Raw genomic sequence first — 25,119 nt, 5'->3', positions numbered from 1 at the left:
TGAAGAAAAAGGGGAAGAAAGAGAGAAAGAAAAGACAGATAACGAATATAAAAAAATTGACAGAGGTAAGGAGACGAACATAGAGTCCGGCACTAGGCGTAGAACCTTCGGAGTCTGGCTGCATTCCATGGGTTTGGCTCGAGTCGATTGTCCGATACGTCCCGCAGACGGTACGCTCCACCGGTCAGAACCTAGTCAATAACGAAGGGACCTTCCCATTTGGGCTTGAGCTTGTTCTTTTTCTTCTCCGGTAGGTGTAGAACGAGTTCGCCAACGTTATAAGTTTTGGCCCGTACTTCTCTGCTTTGATACCTTCGAGCCTGTTGCTGATAGAATGCGGAACGGGCTTTTGCCACATCACGCTCCTCCTCCAGGGCGTCCAAACTGTCCTGCCGATCAAGCTCGGCCTCTTTCTCTTGATACATGCGCACTCTAGGTGAGTCATGAATTATGTCGCAGGGCAGTACCACCTCTGCGCCGTACACCATAAAAAACGGTGTGTATCCGGTAGTGCGATTCGGCGTGGTCCGCAGCCCCCATAGTACGGAGTCGAGCTCCTCTACCCAGTGCGTATCGGATTCCTTCAAGGATCGCACTAATCTGGGTTTGATGCCTCTCATGATAAGACCATTTGCTCGCTCGACTTGACCGTTAGTTTGCGGGTGATAGACAGAAGCATAATCGAGCATGATGCCCATGTTGCCACACCAAAGTTTTACCTCGTCGGCTGTAAAGTTTGAGCCGTTGTCGGTGATGATGCTGTGGGGAACGCCATAGCGGTGTACAACCCCGGATATGAAGTCTATCATTGGTCCGGATTCGGCCGTTTTAACTGGTTTGGCTTCTATCCATTTGGTGAATTTGTCCACCATGACCAATAGGTATTTTTTTCTTATGGCTTCCCCCTTTAAGGGGTCCGACCATATCAAGCCCCCAGACCACAAAGGGCCAAGTGATGGGGATTGTTTAGAGAGTGGTAGGTGGCATATGGCTTTGGTTTGCAAAAAGCTGGCAAACGACACAACGTTGAACGAGGTCCTGTGCGTCTGCCTGGGCTGTCGGGCAATAAAAACCTGTACGGAAGGCCTTGCTTACAAGGGCCCGAGCTGCGGCGTGGTGTCCGCCAAGTCCAGCATGAATTTCTGCCAAAAGTTGCCGTCCTTCCTCTTCGGAGATGCACCTTTGAAGGACTCCGGTAGCGCTTTTCTTATAAAGCTCTCCCTCATGGACCTTGTAGGCTTTAGACCGTCGCACAATGCAACGTGCCTCGTTTGGGTCCTGAGGTAGTTCCTGCCTAGTTAGGTAAACCAAGAAGGGTTCTGTCCACGGGGCGTTGACGGCCATAATCACATGGGCCGAAGGTGTTATTTCGGTGGCAGAGCCTCCGATTACGTCAGAGTGTTCGGTGTCTGGTGTTGTGGCCGGGTCCAGACTATTGTTACCGGTCTCTCCTTCCCATACCACGGATGGCTTAAACAGCCTTTCCAAGAAGATATTAGGTGGGACAGGGTCGCGCTTAGCGCCGATGCGGGCGAGGATATCCGTCGCCTGATTGTTTTCCCGGACCACATGGTGGAATTCAAGCCCCTCGAACCAAGCTGACATTTTGAGGACGGCGTTACGATAAGCCACCATTTTTGGATCCTTGGCATCAAAGTCTCCATTTATTTGAGATATTGCGAGGTTCGAGTCCCCACGCACCTCCAGGCGTTGAATGCCCATGGAGACTGCCATCCGGAGACCATGTAATAGGGCCTCATATTCTGCTGCGTTGTTGGAGTCTGTGTATAATATTTGGAGTACGTATTGGACTGTATCTCCGGTGGGGGATGTCAGGATGACACCAGCCCCCAGACCCGCCAGCATTTTAGAGCCGTCAAAGTGCATGATCCGATTGGAGTACGCACCGTACTCTTTAGGGAGTTCGGCTTGTGTCCATTCGGCGACGAAATCAGCCAGTACTTGTGACTTAATGGCTCGCCGTGGTTTGGATATTATGTCGAACGGGAGGAGCTCAATAGCCCATTTAGCAATCCGGCCCGTGGCCTCGCGGTTGTTTATTATGTCGTTGAGTGGTACTTCAGAGGCCACCGTAATTGAACACTCTTGAAAGTAGTGTCGTAGTTTCCGTGATGCTATGAAGACCGCGTATGCTATCTTTTGATAGTGTGGGTACCGTGATTTGCATGGAGTGAGGATAGTGGATACATAGTATACCGGCTTTTGAAGCGGAAACTTATGTCCGTCCGTCTCTCGTTCGATGACGAGCACTGCGCTTACAACTTGGTGTGTTGCCGCTATAACAGCATTGGTTCACCGACATTTGGCGCGGCCAAGATTGGGTTTGTGGCCAAAAAGGCTTTTATTTCTTCTAATCCGGCCGTGGCCGCGTCCGTCCACTCGAAGTGTTTTGTGCGTCGAAGAAGGCGATAAAGAGGCAGTGCCTTTTCTCCTAATCGGGAGATGAAGCGGCTTAAGGCAGCCACGCATCCAGTTAGTTTCTGGATTTGCTTGAGGTCTGTTGGGATGGCCAACTGTGACAGAGCTCGGATTTTAGCCGGATTTGCTTCGATTCCTCTGTTGGAGACGATGAAGCCTAAGAGCTTTCCGGCGGGCACGCCGAAGACGCATTTCTCTGGATTGAGCTTAATGTCGTATGTTCGGAGATTGTCGAACGTGAGCCTCAAGTCGTATATTAAGGATTCGAGGTGTCTGGTTTTAATGACCACATCGTCTACGTATGCCTCCACTGTTTTGCCGATCTGTGTCTCCAAGCATGTCTGAATCATGCGTTGATAGGTTGCACCGGCGTTTTTGAGCCCGAAAGGCATGGTGTTAAAACAGAAGGGGTCGTATGGAGTGATAAATGCCGTTGCGGCTTGATCGGACTCCGCCATCTTAATTTGATGGTATCTGGAGTATGCGTCGAGGAAACACAAAAAGTCGTGTCCTGCGGTAGCGTCGATAATTTGGTCGATGCGAGGGAGGGGGAAGGGATCCTTGGGGCAAGCCTTGTTAAGGTCCTTGAAGTCGACACATAGGCGCCAGGATTTGTCCTTCTTTGGTACCATCACCAGGTTTGCTAGCCAGTTCGGATGTTTTATTTCTCAAATGAATCCGGCCTCCAGTAACTTGGCTAGCTCTTCTCCCATGGCTTGTCGCTTAGGCTCAGAGAAGCGCCGAAGAGTTTGCTTGACCGGCTTGAATCCCTTTAGAATGTTAAGGCTATGCTCGGCCAGCCTGCGTGGGATTTCTAGCATGTCTGAAGGATGCCAGGCGAAGATGTCCCAATTCGTGCGCAAGAACTCCCGTAGCGCGGCGTCTACTGCGGGGTTTAACTGTACCCCGATGGATGCTGTTTTTATAGGGTCCGTTGGATGGACTTGGAATTTGACTATTTCATCCGCTGGTTTAAAAGAAGTGGACTTGGATCTTTTGTCGAGTATCACGTCGTCCCTGTCCACTGTGGAGCGCAGCGCAGTTAATTCTTCGGCCGCGAGGGCTTCGGATAATGCCTCGAGGGCCAGTGCGGCTGTTTTATTTTCGGCGCGGAGTGCTATGTCCGGATCACTAGCTAGAGTGATGATTCCATTGGGCCCGGGCATTTTGAGCTTCATGTAACCGTAATGGGGTATAGCTTGGAAAATCGTGAATGCCTCCCGCCCTAGAAGGGCGTGGTATCCGCTATTGAACGGGGCCACTTGGAATGTGATTTCTTCGGACCTATAATTCTCCGGCGTGCCGAATACCACATCTAGTGTGATTTTCCCAGCACATCGTGCCTCCCGACTAGGGATGATTCCTCTGAAGGTCGTGCTTCTTTGCTCAATGTGGCTTTTGTCTATTTCCATTTTTCGAATAGTTTCCTCATAGATGAGGTTTAATCCGATGCCGCCGTCCATGAGCACTTTAGTAAGCCGGAAGCCGTCCACAATTGGACTAAGGACCAAGGCGGCTGGTGCTCGGGTTGTCCGGAATTTAGGTTCGTCATTGGCATTGAAGGTGATAGCCGTATCGCTCCATGGATTTATTGCTACCACGTGGCAGACTTCGGCAAGGCTGCGGAGTGCTCGCTTACGCCTATTATTTGAGGCGAAGGTCTCGAAGACTGTCAATACTGTGTTGTTGTTTTCCACGGGATGGTGCTCTGCGGTATTGTTGATGAGGATATCCTCACCGCTCTTGGCCACCTGCCGGAGTACCCAACACGCTCTAAGGCTGTGTGTTGGCGTGGTATCCGCTGTACTATGAATTTTGCATGGCCCATTAAGCCATCCCTCCAATACGGTTCCACGCCCTGTAGTGGGCTTTTGTTTCTTTGTAATTGGGTCGGGTGACTTACGAGAGTACACCCTTTTAGTTCAGGCGGGGGGTTTTGTGAGAGCCGGAGGATCCCAAAATTTTGCTTGGGTTTTCCAGGCGCTTTCCATCGCACAGTACTTCCGTACTATGGCCGCCAAGTCAGCGAAGTGTGCTATGTCACGGCGACTTATGGCGTTTAGGATTCTTCTATCCATGCAATTTTTGCAAAAGAATGAAATTGCGTCTTCCTCGCGGTCCTTAACCTTGCTCATTACAAGGAGGAATCTGGCCCAATAGTGGTGTACTATCTCTTGGGGCTCTTGTCTAATGTGGGAAAGATCACTTATATCTGGGTGGGTGGGTGGATTTTGGTCCGAACCCTGACCCGATCTGAGACCCAGGGGCGGAGGAGTTTCCGAGCTTGGCAGTTCGGGCTCCGGGATGTTGCCCAATAGGTCTGGCCCGCTACCTGATTCTAGGTTCAAGGCTTGGGCCATGTCCTCCCGCAGACGGGTATCTGGCTCGGAGAGCTCGGGAATCCGTACATAGTTTGTCCTCAAGATAGAAGAAGAATCGCTGCGTTGCTCCTCCACCACCGTTATCTGATGGGTGACCGGCGGAGAGTTAATCTCCCTTTGGTCGGGTTTAAGCCCGATCTGATCATAGTCTGTAGCGACTCCCAAGGCGGCGATGCGATCCAAGAGCTCGTTCAAGGAAGAGAGCTCCATTGGATCCAACTGCTCGGCGAATTCCGAGCCGACGTGGAGGCTGTTTTCGATGACCCGAGAAGTCATCGTCGGCGCAACGGCTGAACAGAGACGATCCATCCAGCCTTATGATGACGGCACAGTGGAACTCTCAATGAAAGCACCAATGTCGGTGTCAAAACCGGCGGATCTCGGGTAGGGGGTCCCGAACTGTGCGTCTAAGGCGGATGGTAACAGGAGGCGAGGGACACGATGTTTACCCAGGTTCGGGCCCTCTCGATGGAGGTAATACCCTACTTCCTGCTTGATTGATCTTGATGATATGAGTATTACAAGAGTTGATCTACCACGAGATCGTAGAGGCTAAACCCTAGAAGCTAGCCTATGGTATGATTGTTGTTGTCCTACGGACTAAACCCTCCGGTTTATATAGACACCGGAGGGGGCTAGGGTTACACAGAGTCGGTTACAAGGGAGGAGATCTACATATCCGTATTGCCAAGCTTGCCTTCCACGCCAAGGAGAGTCCCATCCGGACACGGGACGAAGTCTTCAATCTTGTATCTTCATAGTCCAACAGTCCGGCTAAAGGATATAGTCCGGCTGTCCAAGGACCCCCTAATCCAGGACTCCCTCAACGGTCGCTGACTTCTGGGCCAACACTGAGCTGCATGAAACCTTTCACCTGCCACTGTCCGCTCTAGCTCTCAATGAGGTGCAAGATGTCCAACATGGAGCATCCAACATACACCCTTTGACAACAATGTCTGATGTCTGGCACTACACTTGGGGCGCTGCTGAATACAGACCAAAAGACTACTATAACAACTTGTTCCGTGATGCAACAGCTCATCCCACCTTTCGGCTCCTTTGGAAATCAATCTGTACGATGAAAATCAAAGTGTTTGGATGGCTACTGCTGCATGATAGGTTGAACACACGTGACATGCTGAGGAGGAGACACTATAACATTGGGGATGATTTCACATGTCTCCTTTGTGGGCACAATACGGATGAGACTCTCGAGCATACGATCTTCACTTGCCAGTTCAGCGAGAGGTGTTGGGCCAAGCTGCGTATTGACTGGCCTGGTTTTCAAAACAGGTTCACTGCGTTGCAAAGCGCATAAACAAATTGGCCCAATCCTTTCTTCATCGAAGTATTCTTCACCGCTACCTGGAGTTTGTGGAAAGAAAGAAACAATAAACACTTCAGAGGTGTCGCCCCAACCACTGCATCTTGGTTCCATCGATTCAAAGAGGACCTAGGGCTTTTACAACATAGAGTTAAGGTTGCACGTAGAGATGCCCTGCTTTCATACTGTGACACACTTAGTTGAGTCCTTCTTTTGCTTTTTACTCTTTTAGCATACATAGAGACAAGTGTATAGCAGTGATCATGGAGCAGTTGCCCACCCCCGGTGGTAACACCAAGAGTGGAGTTGGATGTGTGTGAGTTGTATGTCTATGTAAACACCCCATTTATATAGATATATGAAAATACAGTGGGAGTTCTCTCTCACTGTCAAATTCCTCAAAAAAATATGGGTAGCATGAGTTATTATTGTTGACATCACCCTTGAGGTGAATACGTTGGGAGGCAAAACAATAAGCCCCTATCTTTCTATGTGTCCGGTTGAAACGTTTTGCTCATGTGTACACGGTGAATGTTAGCAATCATAGAAGACTATATGATGGTTGAGTATGTGGAGCTCTTACTTAAACTTTGTTGAATAAGTTGAATTACAATTGCTTGGTGACTGAGAACATAGGTTGTTGAGTTTCAAGAGAATTCATTGTTTGAACCTTTACATGCATGTGAGTTGGTTGCTACTTTAACATGAGAAACTTTATGAGAAAGAATTGTTGTTATGATGCTAGGAAAAGTGATTGAAATTATCATTGATCAAACTTATGCACTTTGCTAGCATTCACACTTCATCAATTATTTCTTTTATCATTTACCTACTCGGGGACGAATAGAAATTAAGCTTGGGGATGCTGATACGTCTCCAATGTATCTATAATTTATGAAGTATTCATGCTGTTATGTTATCATTCTTGGATGTTTTACAATCATTTTATAGCAACTTTATATCATTTTTTAGACTAACCTATTGACCCAGTGCCCAGTGCCAGTTGCTGTTTTTTGCTTGTTTTTTACATAGCATGAAATCTATATCAAACGGAGTCCAAACACCGCGAAACTTTTTGGAGATTTTTTATGGACCAGAACACCCAGGATGGGCCACAGAAGCACCTGGGGGTGCCCCGAGGGGGGCACAACCCACTAGGGCGCGCCTGGGGGGCCAGGCGCGCCCAGGTGGGTTGTGCCCACCTCGATGGCCTCCCGCACCCCCTCTTTACCCTATAAATTTACAAATATTCCAAAAACCCTCGGGGTTAACCTAGATAAGAAGTTCCGCCGCCGCAAGGCTCCGTAGCCACCGAAAACCAATCTAGACCCTTTTGGCACCCTGCCGGAGGGGGAATCATCACCGGTGGCCATCTTCATCATCCCGGCGGCCACCACGATGAGGAGGGAGTAGTCCACCCTCGGGGCTGAGGGTTTGTACCGGTAGCTATGTGTTTAATCTCTCTCTCTCTCGTGTTCTTGAGATGTCACGATCTTGATGTATCGCGGGCTTTGTTAATATAGTTGGATCATATGGTGTTTTCCCCTCTCTATCTTGTTGTGATGATTGAGTTTTTCCCTTTGAGATTTCGTTGTTATCGGATTGAATAATTTTATGGATTTGAGAACACTTGATATATGTCTTGCAATTGAATACTCATGGTGACAATGGGGTATCGTATTGATTCACTTGATATATGTTTTGGCACTCAACTCGCGGATTCTCGAGGTGACATTGGGGTAATCAATGCATAGGGGTTGATGCACGTTCTTGTCTTTGTTTCTCCGGTAGAAATCTTGGGGCACTCTTTGAAGTTCTCTGTTTTGGATTGAGTATTATGAATATGAATTTGCTTTGGTGTTATTTTATTATGAACTCTAGGATAGATCGAACGGAAAGAATAGCTTTGTGTTATTTTAGTACGAACTTTTGAATAGATCGAACGGAAAGAATAGCTTTGAGGTGGTTTCGTACCCTACAAACAATTTATTCTTATGTTCTCCGCTAGATAGGAACTTTGGAGTGATTCTTCATCGCACTTTGAGGGATGGTTATATGATCCAATTATATTAGCATTGTTGAGAGGTTGCACTAGCGGAAGTACAGACCCTAGGCCTCATTTTCAAGCATTGCAATACCGTTTTTGTGCCCGTTTACTATTTGCTACCTTGCTGTTTTTATTTATTCAGATTATAAAAATATATTTCTACCATCCATATTACACTTTTATCACCATCTCTTCGCCGAACTAGTCCACCTATACAATTTGCCATTGTATTGGGTGTGTTGGGGACACAAGAGATTTCTTGTATTTGGTTGCAGGGTCGTTTGAGTGAGACTATCTTCATCCTACACCTCCCACAGATTCATAAACCTTAGGTTATCCACTTGAGGGGAAATTGCTATTGTCCTACAAAACTCTGCGCTTGGAGGCCCAACACGTGTCTACAAGAATAAAGTTGCGTAGTAGACATCAGTTGGTCCCAAAAGATGATATAAAGTTGCTATAAAATGATTGTAAAACATACAAGAATGATAAATATAACAGCATGGAACAATAAAAAATTATAGATACGTTGGAGATGTATCACCCGCTACGTTTTGACCAAGTCAAATGGGTCAGTCATTTTGTTGGGGAACGTAGCATGCAATTTCAAAAAAAATCCTACGCTCACGCAAGATCTATCTAGGATATGCATAGCAATGAGAGGGGGAGAGTGTGTCCACGTACCCTCATAGACCGAAAACGGAAGCGTCAGGTTAACGCGGTTGATGTAGTCAAACGTCTTCATGATTCAACTGATCTAGTACTAAACGTACGACACCTCCGAGTTCAGCACACGTTCAACTCGATGACGTCCCTCGAACTCTTGATCCAGCTGAGGGTCGAGGGAGAGTTTCGTCAGCACGACGGCATGGTGACGGTGATGGTGATGTGATCCACGCAGGGCTTCGCCTAAGCACTACGATGCTATGACCGGAGGAGTAAACTGTGGAGGGGGCACCGCACAAGGCTAAGAGAACAACTGTTGTGCTTTGGGGAGGAGGAGGCCGGCCACCAAGGGGGCGCGCCAAGGGGGGAGTTCTACTAGGACTCCACTCCTAGTAGGATTTGGCCCTCCTCTTTTCCTTCTTACGGAGGGGGGAAAGGGGGAAGGATGATTTCGCCTCCCAACTTATTTACCTCAAGGGTAATGTCAACAATAATAATTCATGATCACCTACATCCAACTGGATATATATATATGTCTGGATCTATCTACTACCACTACTGCAGGATGCTGCTAACGCAACACTACGATCAGAGACCCTTTGACGAAACTATGTGCGATGCAATAATCGCAAACGGTGGTGTAAAAAACCCGTCAGAAAAGGTGCAAAACGTTTGTGATGGAGGATGCATCAAATACGGTTCAGATTTTAGTTGCGTGTGCGATGCAGGGCATACGGTTCAGTTCAATTAACTGTTTAAGATGAGGAGGAACAAAAGAAACGGGCAGCCAGATGAAGGTGTGTGCGATATACATCATACGGTTCACTCGGATGAACTGTTTGTGATTAGGCAACACAAAAGAAACGGTCAGCCAGATCAAGGTGTGTGTGATATACGGCATGCGGTTCACTCGGATGAACTGTTTGTGTTGAGACAAGAGAACAAAAACGGTTCAATATAACAAGATGTGTGTGATACGCGGCAAACAGGTATGTAATCAGAAATGTGTGCGAAGGCCGCTAATAACACAGACGGTTGCTACTAATAAGACGTGTGTGTTGTGCGATGGGATTGCATACAGAACAACATATATATATATATATATACGTAAACACTATTCTGATCACAACCTGAACTGCCTGAGTAACGCGCTTGAACTTCCCTCTGTACGAACCCGACCTTCGATCTATCTTCGCAACCGTGGCTTCCCCCGCGAATTATTCTGTTTAGTTGTGTTCTATATGATGTTAGTGTAATCTAGAAACGTTTTTTAGCAACTAAATACCGGTTTTAAATAGGAATCTGGCTCGTTGGCGGATTTTGCTCTCGGTCGTGATGAAATTGCGTTTTTTGCATTTTTACTGCCTGAGTTGTTCGACCTGAACTTCTCCCAGTGCTAGGTTGAACTTCCGCCAACATTGCCCAAATGTGGCTTGCAATATACCGTTGGAAAGCTATGGACACCAGTGTCATGACCCAACTTAAATTTTTGACAAAATGTAAGCGATTTAAGAGCAGTTTTGAAAACCATTTTTTCTTCATACAAAAAACATGAATAGTATTTTCGATCGCATTTCTAAACCGTTTATCGGAATGAGGCAGATAATATGGCGTTGGAAAGCTGCTGTAAAACCACTCCTTCCACATGTTGAAAGTTTTCTCTAATTCCTTATGGTTAAAGAGTAATTTGAAAATCATAAAATTTCGCAAACCGAACAGCCGAGTTCGTATTTTCGACGTCATTTCTAAACGGCTAATCCAATTGAGGCAAATGATATGGCATTGGAAAGCTTATGAAAATGCGCTACTTTCTCTAGTTGAAAGTTTTTCTAATTTTGAACGGTTTAAAAGTAATTTAGAAAATGGTACAAGTTCACCAAGTTCGTATTTTTGATCTGTTTTTTAACCGTACGTCCGAATGCAGAAAATGATATGGAGTTGGAAAGCTTGAACAAATGCGAAACTTTTTTGTATATATTGTTTCTCCCAATTCATTACGGTTTTATGTTAATTTTGAAAATGGCTAAAAACGTATTTTTGCTACAATTTCTACAAACTTTGTCGGAACAGGGCAAATAATATTCCGTGGAAAAGCTATGAAAATGCGAAACCTTTTCATGTTGATGGTTTTCTCTGATTCTTAGCCGTTTTCAAGTAATTTCGAAAACGGCGAGATCATGCGTTCTGCCTTTATCGCGAAACAGATTCTTTGAAAATGCACCACATGAAGAACTTGAACTTCTCGGCGTGTGTACTTGAACTTCACTCTGTTTTTCACGGGCTTTTTTTTGCTCGCAGCTCTCCATCCACTCACCGGAATTGAGCAAATGATATACCGATGGAAAGCTGATGTAAACACGGAACTTTCCCATGTTAATCATTTTTTCATACTCGCGACGGTCTTAAAAGTTTTTCATCTGAAATTCGTTCAGTAGTAGTTGAACTTCTTGCTGTTTTCACGTTGAACTTCTGTGACGTATTTTTGTTTGTAATTTTCTCATCCATTCATCAATGTTACACAAATGATATTCCTTTTGTACAATCCTCTCTCACAATAAATTTTTTAACTTTCTCCGATCGAGGACTTGAACTTATAACAACAAAAAAGTTGGACCTTGCCTTTTAATTCATTTTTCTCGTACTAAACACACACCACGTAGTATATTAACTTTTTCTATTTTTATAATTTGAATTTTTTAAATCAAATTGCTCCCAAATAATAACTGAACTTCTTTGTTGATTAAGAGATTTAATTTAAAATGTAAAAAACAATTTATTTTTGTGTTTTTGAACATGGAAATACAAGGTGAACCTCTCTCGCAAGAATTTTTGAACTTCCCCGGACAGAGCACTTGAACTTCTTTCAACAAACCTTTTAAGCTTTTATTTTTCTATACTTTTATTCCTACCTGAAATGCATTCCTTGCAGTACTTGAACTTCTCGTTGTTTTCACTATGAACTTCTGTCACATTTTTGTCTGTATTACACGGAATTGAAGGTCGGACGTCATTTTTTGCCATTTTAAAACATGTAATTGGAGGCAGGACGTGCCGCAATATAAATTCCGAACCGTGCACGGAGGTGCACGTGAACTTGTTGCAACAAATCTGACTTTTTTATATACTTCGAACTTCTCTATTATTTTAATTTCAACTTCTTAGTCATATTCTTAGAAAGGAAATATGTTTTTAAATAAGCATCAAACATTTTTTTTGTAAATTGCACTCCATAGTTTTTTTACTTAGAGACGGTAATTTGAGTTTCCCGTATAGATGGAACTACTCCTCTATTTTAATTTGAACTTCGTCATTTTTATTCTTTACTAATAAGGAAAATCTGAGTTTCTTTATAATTATCGAACTTCTCTATTTTGTAATTTGGACTTCTTGTTTATTTCTTTTAGCATCAAAATATCCTTGTTTTTTCATAAATATTGCACCCCCTCCACATTTTTTTAAATTTTGATTTATTTGTAAAAACGTAGACACAAACGGGAGAGATAATTTTGTGTGCATAAAATGAGTGGCAATTTCCAACTTTCCCTTGTTGAGCACTTGAACTTCTAGCAAGAAATATTTTTGATTTTTCCCGGTCCCTGCACTTGAACTTCCAGCAATAAATTTTTTGGACTTCACCTTTTTATTCCTATTTTCTCATACGAAACACACACCATGCAGTACGTGAACTTCCCTCTGTTGTCAATTTGAACTTCTCTCTATTTCACTTTAGCAAAGAAAAAAATCTGAGGTTTTATATACATCGAACCTCTCTAACTTCTTTTTTTCAACTTCTTTGTGTGCTTTTTAGAAACGTGGAAATTGGATTTTTGTTAGAAACATCAAACTTCTTCGTTATATTTCCAATAGATCTTATTGGTCTTATTCTTTAGTAACGAAAAAACCAAGTTTTCAAATAAATATCGAACTGCTCTGCTTTTAAAATTGAACCTCTTGGTTTAATTCTTCAGTAACGAGAAAAAACTGAGTTTTTAATATGCATTGAACTACTCCGCTTTTTAAAATTGAACTTCTTGGTTTTAATCTTTAGTATCTTGGAAAATCTAAGATTTTTATAAACATCAAACAACTTCATTTTTTAATTAGGACTTCTTGGTAACGAAAAAATCGTAGTTGATTTATCAATTACGAACTATTGTATTCTAGTAATTTGGACTTCTTGGTTTATTTCTTTTAGTAATGAAAGAATCATAGTTTTATAATAAATATTGAACCGGTCTGTTAGTTATGTTTGAACTTCTTGATTTTTCATTTAGAAAATGGTGAAAACCCGGGACTTTGTAAATCACCAAAAATGACATTGTTTTTTTTGAACTCGTAAATCATAGGGTTTAATATACTCTGACCTTCTATGTTATTTTAATTTGAACTTCACATTTTTAATTTTTAGTAAAGATTTGTTTCTGCTTTTCAAATAAACATCTAGTTTCGCCTTTGTTTCAGTATTGAACTTCATGGTTTATTCTTTACTATTAAGGGATATTTGAGTATTTTAATGACGATAAATCCTAGTTTTTAAATAAACACCAAACCACTTAGTTATTTTACTTTGAACTTCTAGTTTTTTTAGAAAGGGGAAAATCTATTTTTAAACTTTTTTAGTTGTTTTTTTATTTTGAACTTCTTTGTTTTATTCTTTTAGAACGAGAAAAAATCTGAGCTTTTTATAATCTTCGTACTTCTCTGTTAGTTTAATTTGAACTTCTTCGTTTTATTCTTTAGGAGAAACATGTTTTCTAAATAAGCATTAAAATATATTTATTAAATTGAACTTCATACTTTTATTTTCTTAGAAACCAAAAGAATCTGAGTTTACCGTATGCATCGAACTGCTCCTTTTTCAATTTGGACTTCCTGGTTTTATTTCTTTTAGTAAAAAAAAATCTGAGTTGTTTTAAACAACAAAGTACTCTGTTATTTTAGTTTGAACTTCTCAGCTTTTTTATTTTGAACTTCCATGTATTTATCTTCGAAATGGGGGAAATAAAACTGATCCATTTTACCCTATAAGGAACTTCACGATTTTTATTTTTAAGTTAAGCACATATGATTTTTTGCTTTTTCCTACATATCTAGGTTTTTCGTACAAGTTTGTTTGTCAAATTCCTTATTTTTTTTGTTTTCATGAGAGAGCTTCTATATTTTTTGCGAGAAAAGAGGTGGGAGGCGAGTAATAGAAAATTTTGGATTTATTTTATTAATTTTGAGCTTCCAGATTTGAACAATTCGAACTTCTCATAATTTTTTCTATGAACATTTATTGGGTTTGTCTTTTTTGTTTTTATGAACAATATTTTTATTGGGTTATTTTTTCCACATTCTTGCATACACCTATTACTTGCCAGGAGCTAATCGAGGACACTAGAGCAAATTGCATGGTCACACATAATCTTTGTTGTGCACGCTACAAGAAATAATTTTAAACCACGAAAATGCCCAAACGTTGCAGAACCTTCGTGCAGTTCAGGTACAACATGATTCTCATGCACATTACATTGAACAGCTAGCATGCCCAAAAGAGTAACACACAGATTTTACATCTGTTGGATCATTGAAACTCATGTGAACTAGAGTATCACCAAATGAAAAATAGTCAGAAAAAAATCAAAACGTGAAACCTCATGTCCATGCTGTCGTTGAAGCAAAAAAAACAGAGTGAGAGACGTGGGGGCCGCGACACTGGGGGAACATTCGAGCATCCACCCAGTGGGGCAGCCAGGAGGTTGAGGTAGGCGGCGACGTGGGGAGGCAGGAGGCCGGCGGCGTGCTTGGGCTCACCGGGACGTAATCAATGTAAATTTGAATCTCTAGTTTTTTTAGAACCAATGTAATGCATCGGACTACACAATCACGTATAATCGGACAAGTGTTATGCATTTATAGTAGGATATAATGTACAGCAATCACGTGCAATGCATCAAACTTCAACCTGGAGCCATATTGGACTCCAAAACTACATTTTCAAACTATGTACGTAGTAGTGCAAAGCATAGGAAATCCCAGGAGAATACTTACCCAGAATAGTTTCCTCTCACACATTAATGCAAACACACTAGGGGAACAAAGAGCTAGCGATATATCTTAAAAATTTATAGGAAGCCAAGTTTCCATAGCTACAGAGATTCATGGTAAGAGACACAACAAATTCTTCGCCTCCAAATCTTACTGGTATACTAGCGCCGGATGGACGAGTTCGCACCAGCGCTTCTTCTTCTGCAACCACACCACCACCCGCCCGCGGCCGCTTCAAACTCCATTTTCTGCTTCTTCAAAAGGACAAACTCTGTCGAACGGACACTGTGTGAGGTGATGGAGTGCTTGCACGGGAGGCGATAGATGGACTGCTCGCGCGTGAGGTGACGAACTTCTCGTGGTGGAGAGGGAAGAGTTGTTCGGTCGGTCGTTGACCAAGCACTGACGGGCAGCAGCGGCTTCGTGCTCGGATGGAGACGATATTGGAAAAGTGGCATTTTTTAGGCACCGTGTGGAAGCCTGCATCCTTTCCTGAACCTTGACAGTGCACCAAGTAACTTGTATTATCAGTATATGTTCACAGTTCAGAGCATGGCTCATAGACTTGCAGGATTGCAATATAATTAGGCAAAATGGGAATCTTTTCAACAGAACATGTGCTCTGAACATCAACATACCGCTACTATTATGCAACTGGTCGACGCGGAACTGAAGATGAGCACAGTGGCTTGGTCGTGGACGAAATACAGGCACTGGTCGCGCTCAATGGCAAGGGCAATCCTGTCCAGGTAACCAGAGAAGGTTGGGGAGGCTGACGGCGACGGGTCCAACGGCGACCCCAGGATCCGGTAGCATAAGGGGTTGGGGCCCCTGGCCATGGCATGTACAAGAGACCTCGAGCACAGTGGCGACCGTCGATGGCAGAGGTGAGGAGGCATGGTGGCGGAGGTGAGCTAGTAGACTGCATCTCATGGCGGCGACGTGCAGAATCCAAGCCGTGCGCGGGTGTCGATGGACTGATTTTGTTCATATCAGTCGATGTCGATGGATGGATGTTGTGGGATAAGGCAGAACTTGTGGTCGGCCGCGTGGATCTCGCCGGCCTCGACCGGATCCGTCCGGAAGGCTGCAGGCGCGTCGGGGACGGGGTGGGTGGCGGTGGAGGCGTGTCGTGGAAGTGGTGGGCAGCGGCGCTGTGATCCAGGGAGGGAGGCGGCGGAGGCGCGAACCATGGAGGGTGGCGGCGACGACAACGCTATCCAGGGAGGGTGGCGGCGGCGCGATTCAGGGAGGATGGCGGCGGCGGCGCGATTCAGGGAGGATGGCGGCGGCGGCGCGATTCAGGGAGGGAGGCGGCGGCGGCGCGATTCAGGGAGGGAGGCAGCGGCGGCGATCGGGGAAGGTGGGGAGAGGGGATTTGGGGAGGTCAGGAGAGGGGATCGGGGCAGTGGATGGGGTGGGTTTTCGTATTCTACAGTTCGGTGGGTCTCTCGCGATCTCGGGAGGACCTCCGCGGCTCGGCATGACGTGATGTAAATAGTTATTCTAATTTCAGGATTAGAATAGTATTCTGTTACCCATATATCTGGGCTACTTTGTTTCGCGTAATAGAATAATATTCTGTTATCCTATTTGAACTTATGGTTTCATGCGGTTGTACTGATGATTTTCATCTCGTCAAACTGATCATCTTTTCATCGGAATGGGGCGTGTAATATATCGTTGGAAAGCTCTTGACATCTACATTACAAATATATAGGAACTTTTTGCAAAATCATCACGGTTTAAGAGCAGTTTTGAAAAAAACCTTTTTTTCAAAACCAAAAACGCGAATTGTATTTTGGACTCAATTTTCAAACGGTTTATCGGAATTGAGCAAATAAGATGGCGTTGCAAAGCTGGTAAAAATCCGCATCTTCCATATATCTACTATTTTTTTAAACTATATACAGTTTAAAAGTAATTTGAAAAACGGTGAAATTCTGGGTGAAACGTATTTTCGTGTTTTTTTACAAACGGTTTGTCGGATTGACGCAAACGATACGGTGTTGAAAAGCTATGAAAAATGCGCAACTTTTTCATATAAAAATCTTATATTTACTAATTGAAGGCACCATACGAGCCTCCATGTTAATCCTCGAAAATACATTAAAATGACCATTAGATCTTAATTATACTCCCCGCAAAAAAAAAAAGATCTTAATTATACGTTCAGGATTAAACGACAAAAGGAAATTTTATCACGTACAAGGCCCAAGAGTCCGTAGATGTTACAACGTCCAGGAAACTCCTCTACCTCATCACGTACAAGGCCCAAGTGTCCATATATGTTATAGTATCCAGGATTAGACAAGATTAGGAAACTCCTTTACCGATCCTAAAAAAAAGGAAACTCCTACCTCCTCACGTACATGCCCAAGAGTCCAAGCATGTTACAATAGAAGAAACGCTCTGTTTTTTTAATCGACTTTTAGAATATTCGTGAAAACACCCAAATTTTAATTTTGAATTTAAAGGTATAAGGATGGCTACAACAATATTACAGTCCAAGTAAAAGAAAGATTCGATAAGAAAACTAGAAATATAGGGAATTGTAGAAAAGACAAAGAAGGCTTCCACAAGTTAAAAAAAACTCAACAAGTTCAACGATCTTACAAACAGTTTAAAACAACAAGGATAAGCTTTAACTGAGTCCCAAAGCTTATCACGGCGCGTATCTCATCGGTATGTTGAATTGATAAGCATTTGGTTGGTAGGGGCATCATGGAGTTAGATGTCGATGTGTGTACGGGGTCAAGAGCGATCAGCATAAACTGATCTTGCAGACCGGTTTTTGCACCGTGTTTTAATGGAATATGTTAACCACATGTATGCATGTCTAACCATGGAGTAACCGTGCAAATAGAAACCGGTAGAGAGAAAAATCATAGATAATATCCCTATAATAATGTTAATGAGAAAAAATATACTCATGTGTATTTAGTAACTGCTAAAATTTGGAAACGATAAATATATAGAATTATAGGTATATACATGGTGTCACCAATTTTGGTTGTGACACAAAGCTCATAATGTTTTGTATGCTATGAAAATAAGTAGTAAAATATTGATTTAAAAACATTGCGTTTTAATTTTTTTACAAAACTTTAGACAAAACAATAGTGACAAAACCTCACTGACAATATTATAATTTTCCATGCAATAGGCCGTGCAATATTACAAAATGCTAGCCCGTGCAGTAGCACGGGTTGACGACTAGTGTTTTTCTAATTCCTTACGGTTTAAAAACGAATTTGAATACGGTCAAATTTAATTTTGAACGCGATTTTTAAAAAAGTTTGTCGAAGTGGGGCAAATAATATACCGTTGGATAGCTACAAAAAATGCGAAACTTAGTCATGTTGAACGTTTTCTCTACTTCGCAACCGTTTAAGAGTAATTTTGAATAAGGTGAAACTCATCGTGTTGTCTTTTCCTATCTAAAAAACAGAGTACTTGTACTGATGTATGTATGTGTTTATACTGACGTATTTTTAACATTAGTTTTGAATGGTTCTAAAGAAAAGCACTTGAACGGATGCCCGTATGGTTTTGTACTGAGGGTGTTTTTCACATACTAGACTTTACTCTGTTTTTGCGGTATCGTTTTCCTTTTAACTTTTCAACGGTTTACGATATTATCGTCCCCGAACTTGTATGGTTTTATATCGTTGAACTGAATGACATTTTATTTAAAGAAAAATAGTGTGTCGACTCTTAACATTTTCAACGTTGTTCTGGACTTCTTTCATCCCACGACTTGAACATTACCATTTGATTTCTTTGGGTTTTCTTTGTGTTTCAGCTTTTTCCTAAAACTTATCTAGGACGTCGTGTTAAACTTACAACTTTTTAAATTGTGAACTTATTGTGTTTTTTAAATTACAAAGCTAGCAAGTAGTAGGAGATTGACCCAACAAAGGGGCTAATTACATGGAGCAGCCGACGTAATACCATAGTCTGATCGATAGCTAGCAGCAATAGCAGTGATCATCAATACACATACACATGGACTGATAACAAACTTGCACATGACTTGACAAACAAGAAAATACATTAACCGACAAAAAGAACACAATACACGTGAACTGATAATCCCCACGGCTAATGGCAGAGCTTTGTTGCATCTAGGTTCACCCGTTTACTGAAAGTAGAACTTATCAGTTTTATTTAATTCGGGCTGATGTTTTAATGCTCACCATTTTGGCCCACATCAGAATACTCTGAACACAACAATATTTGCTAAAGGTCCTGCAAATACATAGTTACAGAATAAATTCTTTGTCCAATGACAACGCAAGAGTCACGACCAGTATCACCAAACAACACTAGCTCGACCGCCCGGCATGTGTGTGCAGCAAGGGGAGGAGATACTCTAATGCTAGATGTGCAGAGACAACAAGCTCACGCATAGAAGACGATGGACGACTCACGCTGGTAGTCTCGAGCTGCTCCCTGTTGCCACCGATGGCTATGGATCATGCAAAATCCTGACCAAAAGATCACATTTTTTTTTCACGAAACTAATCTCTTGAACTGGCTCCACGATAATCTTCAAACCTCCTACAAGAATAGTCATTATTTAAAGTCCACATGAATACCTACAAGCAATGATCACAAACAAGCGATGTTCAATAACACAAATCGAACTTCTATATGTGCTTATTTATGAACTAATAATATAAATACACAGTGAACATGTAGACCTAGTGTGTTCTTCTTTTGTACAGAGTGTATGTTTTGCCAGCAGTAGAACTTCCTGCACATATTTGACAACACGAAAACACAAAAAAGGATGATTTTAGTTTCATAAATTAACTCAAGAGGCAGTACCTCTAGCAATGGAAGATTACTGAGCCGAATGCCCATTTCGTGGCTATAGAAAAAACTAATTATTTTTCTTTTTCTTAGTGGTGCCACTATCTTCAGATTAGAAGAATCTAGATAACACTCATCCACTAATCTGCACATATTTTTACATCATTTTCACGGCCTGATAATACATCCATGTCGTTACTTAGTTTATCAGTTAACAAAAAGAATCAGCTATCAGTTCACAAAGAGCATCAACTATATATAAGTTAAAAAAAGTATGAAACATCACAAGATCATAAAAAAGAATGTATATAAGAATACCAAACATTTATTACCTGAACCTGGAAAGGGTCTGAGACAGGTTGCCCTGAAACTGTAACTTGTATCTTTTACTGCTCATCTTTTAACATTAAGAATGTATGTGCAGTACAACTTTTTGTGTAAGTCGTACTGATTAGTACTATTCTTAATAGGAAACTTTTTCTTTTTAGAGGAAAGGCATACGCCCGACTTTATAAATAAAGCCATAACGCAGGTAGCAACAGCATCACCGAAACGTATCAAACACACCCAAGCCCCAACGCTGGGCAGGACAACGCGGATAAAGTCATGGTACATGGCTCCCATGCCAGTACACGGCACGCAGGCCGGAATAGAAGGAACCAACTAAGCTAAAGACTCAGGCCCAAAAGAATCCCTCAAGCAACGTGCTCTTGTCTGCATAACTGAGACGCCATGGTCCGGATTTTGTCGATCAGCATAGATAGCGCCTCTTGGTCGTCGGCTTTAGTCAATGATTTCCACTGCTGCAGGAAAGCACACGATTTAAATAAGCAGTCAGCCGGTTTAGCCGGAAACACGTGCTCGATAGTAAATTTGTTCCTAGTAGTCCACAGAGACCAGCATAAAGCCCCCAAGCCCACCCAAAAGATCCGTCTAGAAACACCGGAAAGGTTGGATGCCAGGCTGCGCAACTCAGCAAAGGAGGCAGGGGCCCAAGACACATGAAGCCAGTCCCGCACACAACTCCAAATAAGCTTAGCCAGGTGACAGTGAAAAAAGATATGATCCGAGTCCTCCACCTCACCACAAAGAGCACAAAACTGGGAACCCGGCCCGTTTCTCTTACGAATCTGATCAGCCGAGGGCAGCCGGCCTCGAAAGGCTTGCCACAAGAAAAAATTTATCTTAGGGGGAATACGGGCCTTCCAAACTTGGGAAAAACGACTGGTAGGTGTGCCACCAACTAGCTTAGAATAGAGCGACTTAACAGAAAACCGCCCAGAGGCAGAAAGCGGCCAGAGCACCGAGTCCCTGACCGTCGAGAGCATAGGGAAGAGGGCAGTAAGACGTTGCCAATCTTCAAACTCTACAGGCGACAGAGAACGGCGGAAGGCCAGGTTCCACCCCTGGGAAGCAAGCTTCGCAATAGAAATATTAGGTTCAGAGCAGTAAGAGAAAAGGGTAGGGAAGGTCACCGAGAGAGGTGAATCTCCACACCACCAATCAAGCCAAAACCGAATAGAGGAACCATCCCCAACAACAAACTTAGCAAAAGATTGAAAAACAGGTCTAACTTTGACCAGAGACTTCCAAAACTGAGAGCCACCACGCGGCAGAGCGAACATCGGGCTTGAGGATGGGAAATATTTAGCCTTAAGGATCAACAACCAAAGGGGTTGATCCTCAGCGCTCATAATCTTCCACCACCATTTAATCATCAAGCATTGGTTCATGATGGAAGTATTGAGAATCCCTAACCCCCCAAGGTTTTTGGGCCTGCACATCAATTTCCATTTGACGAAGCGATATTTGCGACGGTTGTCCGCAGCATTCCAGTAAAACGCCCCACGGTGTTTGTCAAAACCAGCATGAATCCCAGCCGACAAGAGAAAGAAGCCCATAAGGAACATGGGGAGGGAGGAGAGACAAGCATTAATTAGGGCCACTTTACCAGCGTTCGTATTATATCTACCCCGCCAGGGAAGGACCCTGTTTCCCACCTTAGTGACTATCGGGGCAAAATCTTTGGCATGTAGCACATCCGGGGAAATAGGCAACCCCAAGTATTTGAACGGATAGGAGCCCTGCTTACAGTTAAGAAGGTGGGCCACTCGCGCGGCTTCCGACTCGTCCACACCAGTCACAACTACTTCGCTCTTGGCAAAGTTAATCTTAAGCCCCGACATAGCCTCGAAGCAGAGTAAAATAAATTTGAGGTGGGCAAGGCAGGCCTCATTCATCTCGACCAGAATAATAGTGTCGTCCGCATATTGGAGATGGGTGAGACCATGCGGAATGAGATTAGAGCAAACCGGAGTAATGTGCCCAGTGGCAGCCGCCCTAGAAAGGAGGCGAGATAAAGCATCTGCAACGAAATTGAATAGGATGGGAGAGGCAGGATCGCCTTGCCTCAGGCCCCTACCATTGGCAAAGAATTTGCTAACCTGACCATTAACATTGATGGCAGTGTGGCCTCCCGAGACCAACTGCATAATCCTATGGACGAGGGGCCCCTCGAACCCTTTGGCCAATAAAACTCTACGCAGAAAATGCCAACTCAACGAGTCATAGGCCTTCTCAAAGTCTAATTTTAGAATCACCGCTTTCGACTTACGAATCTTAAGATCATGAACGATTTCATGCAAACAGAGGACCCCGTCCAGAATGAAACAACCCTTGATGAAAGCCGACTGGAAAGGGCTAATGGTACGGTGGGCAATGGGGGAGAGACGAGTGGCTAACCCTTTAGCCGGAAACTTGGCGAAGTTATTAATAAGGGCGATCGGCCTAAATTGCGAGATCAAATCCGCGCCCTTGACTTTAGGAATAAGGGTAATGACAGCGTAGTTAAGGCGAGAAATGTCCACCGTACCCAACCAGAACCCTTGGATGATCGAACAAATGAGAGGCCGCAACTGCGGCCAGAATTTTTTGAAGAAGGGGATCGAGAAACCATCAGGGCCGGAAGCAGCCTGCGGGTTAGCCGAGCTAATCACCTGCCAAATCTCATCATCAGATAAGGGAACCATCAGGTCCGAATTTTCGTCCGGAGAGATCTTAGACCCCTCACCCCAAAAGTCGGGACAAAGGCCAAGCCCAGGGTCCGGCTTAGAACCGAGTAGAGTAGAATAGAAACTAACAATGTGATTCATAATGAGGGACTGGTCAGAAACTCTAACACCGTCAATCAACAGAGTGTCAATGAAACACCTGCGACGTCTGCCATTCGCGATCGCAAAAAAATAGGCCGTCATAGCATCCCCTTTTAAGGTCCAGTTAAGGGCACCTCGTTGGCGCCAGTAAATCTCTGACTGTTGGTGGAGCAGCAGCAGAGCGTCTTCCAGGGAGTAGCGAGAAGCCCACTGAGAAGGTGAAAGCCCAGATGTGTCAGCAGATAGATCCAACTCCCGGATTTGAGATTCGAGGGACTCCTTGTCTCTACGCAACTCGGCCGCTCTATTCCGAGACCACCCCCTTAAGAATTTACGCAACTCATAAGATAGCTTGTGCCAATCATCCAAGGGGCCAAAGGAGCGGTGAGGAGAGGAGAGAAAATTAGTGATCTTAGAAGCCACCATGTCGCAAAAACCCTCCACAACAAGCCAAGAAGCATCAAACTGGAAACGGGAGGGAGAAACAAGAGAGAGGATACCCGCATCCAGGATCAGGGGGACATGATCAGAGCCCACCGCAGGCCTAGCCTTAAGCAGCGCGCGAGGAAATAGCGAGTCCCACTGAACAGAAACAAAAACCCTGTCCAGCACCGACCGGACAGGCGAGGATTGATGGTTAGACCAGGTGAAACGCGCCCCCACCCTAGGGAGCTCACGCAGCGCGCAGTTACTGATGAAATCATTAAAAGCATTGGCAAGAGGCCAGGAGAAATTAGGATTGTTCTTGTCGGCCGGAGAACGTAACAAATTGAAATCACCCCCAATTAGAAGAGGAATAGAACATGTTTCAATCTTAGTCGATAGTTCGTCCAAAAAGAGAGGAGCAAGCGTGTGATCCGCAGGGCCATAAACCACCATAAATTCCCACAAAGTGTTGAGCTGACGATGATGAACCACACAGCTAGCCCAAAAGATGCCATGATCAAAAGTAATGAAATCAAAAACGTCCCGCTTGGACCCAATCAAGATTCCCCCAGAGTGGCCCGAGGCGGGGAGAAGGTGCCAATCAAACCTATCCATCCCAGCTATCGCAGAGAGTTCAGAAGGGGAAAAGGATTCCTTGAACGTTTCGACCAGCCCTAAAATGTCAATATGTTCACCACAAACCAAGTCCTGAATCTGGTCACGGCGCCCCTAGCACCGAAACTACGAATATTCCAGAATAGAGCTCTCATTTGAAGGAAAGGTTTTTAATACGGAGACTCGATCTGCACGGAGCCCCACAAGGCTTAGATCGCTTGGGACGCCCCACCTTAGAAAGGACCGGGGGGCCGACGACTGGCCACAACCATTTGTCGCCTCCAGCCCCCCGACTTGGCCCTGAGCATCAACAGGACCAGCACCTTTCGCGGCCTCAACGGCCTTAGCAATGGCAGCCTGGGCTGCCTCATTGGCCCTAATGACAGAAAGAAGGTGAGAAGGGGAGCTCATCCCTGGTGTCGCAACCACCCCAATATCAGACATGATATGCAGCAAATGGTCATCTGACAGAGCTGGTAAAACAAGGCGAACAGGGGAGGCAGGGAGAGATGGTTGGGCAGACGAACTTGAAGGAGGGAGGTCCTTGGCCGCGGCACGCCGCTCCGCCCACACCGCCACCGAGACGCCAGACTCGCGCACACGCCGACCCTTCCGCGCTGTGGATGCCGGAGAGTGCAACACAGGGGAGCACCGAATCGGCGACGCCGGCCCAGGGCCAGACCCCGAGACGGAGCCCAGGTCCTTGTCCAGATGCCGAGCCAGACCCGTCGCCGACAGCTTGGAAGTGGAGGAGGCCCAACTCTTAGCTGAAAATTTCCGGACCGAAGACTTCTTCTTCTGCTTAGTTGAGGGCTCGGTGGTGCGCAAGGGGGGAAGCTGGAAGGTCCTCGATCCCAGAGAAGGAAGGAGACTGCGGGCGAGTAGGCACATTGGAACAAACTCCAGAGATGGGGGTCCCCTTACCAGCACCAGCGGCACGAGAAGCCAGGTCCTCCTTCTGAGGGTTAGGGGCAGGGGCATTGTCCTTGAGCATCTCGCGTTCATCCGAATCCAGCTTATCCCATTCAGACTGTGTGAAGCGCGGATCAGTTCCTCCACTTGGGTTCTGCCCCCCAGCCGACCCATCCCCCTGCGTGTCATCCTTGTCCTGGTCCGAACGCTTGGAAGGAGGAGGCGGGGGTGGAGGAGGAGCACGGGGATCTGCACCCTCCACCCGAACCCGAAGTCGCACACCCTCAGGAGAAGGGAAGACATCCACAG

At 44.4% G+C, this 25,119-nt stretch overlaps 1 long non-coding RNA gene across 1 annotated transcript; it reads right to left on the bottom strand.

Moving 5' to 3' along the window:
* Positions 1-14,730: 14,730 nt before the first annotated feature.
* Positions 14,731-16,345, bottom strand: LOC123097552 (uncharacterized). Its single transcript, XR_006447368.1, has 2 exons — positions 15,526-16,345; positions 14,731-15,385 (listed from the first exon to the last, which is right to left on the bottom strand). It is a non-coding gene; the product is annotated as an uncharacterized lncRNA (long non-coding RNA).
* Positions 16,346-25,119: the final 8,774 nt, after the last annotated feature.

The sequence above is a fragment of the Triticum aestivum genome, chromosome 4D, assembly GCF_018294505.1.
Source record: "Triticum aestivum cultivar Chinese Spring chromosome 4D, IWGSC CS RefSeq v2.1, whole genome shotgun sequence".
Classification (NCBI taxonomy): Eukaryota; Viridiplantae; Streptophyta; class Magnoliopsida; order Poales; family Poaceae; genus Triticum; species Triticum aestivum.
The sequence above is the reverse complement of the archived record's forward strand: the minus strand, read 5'-3'. Positions and strand labels throughout refer to the sequence as shown.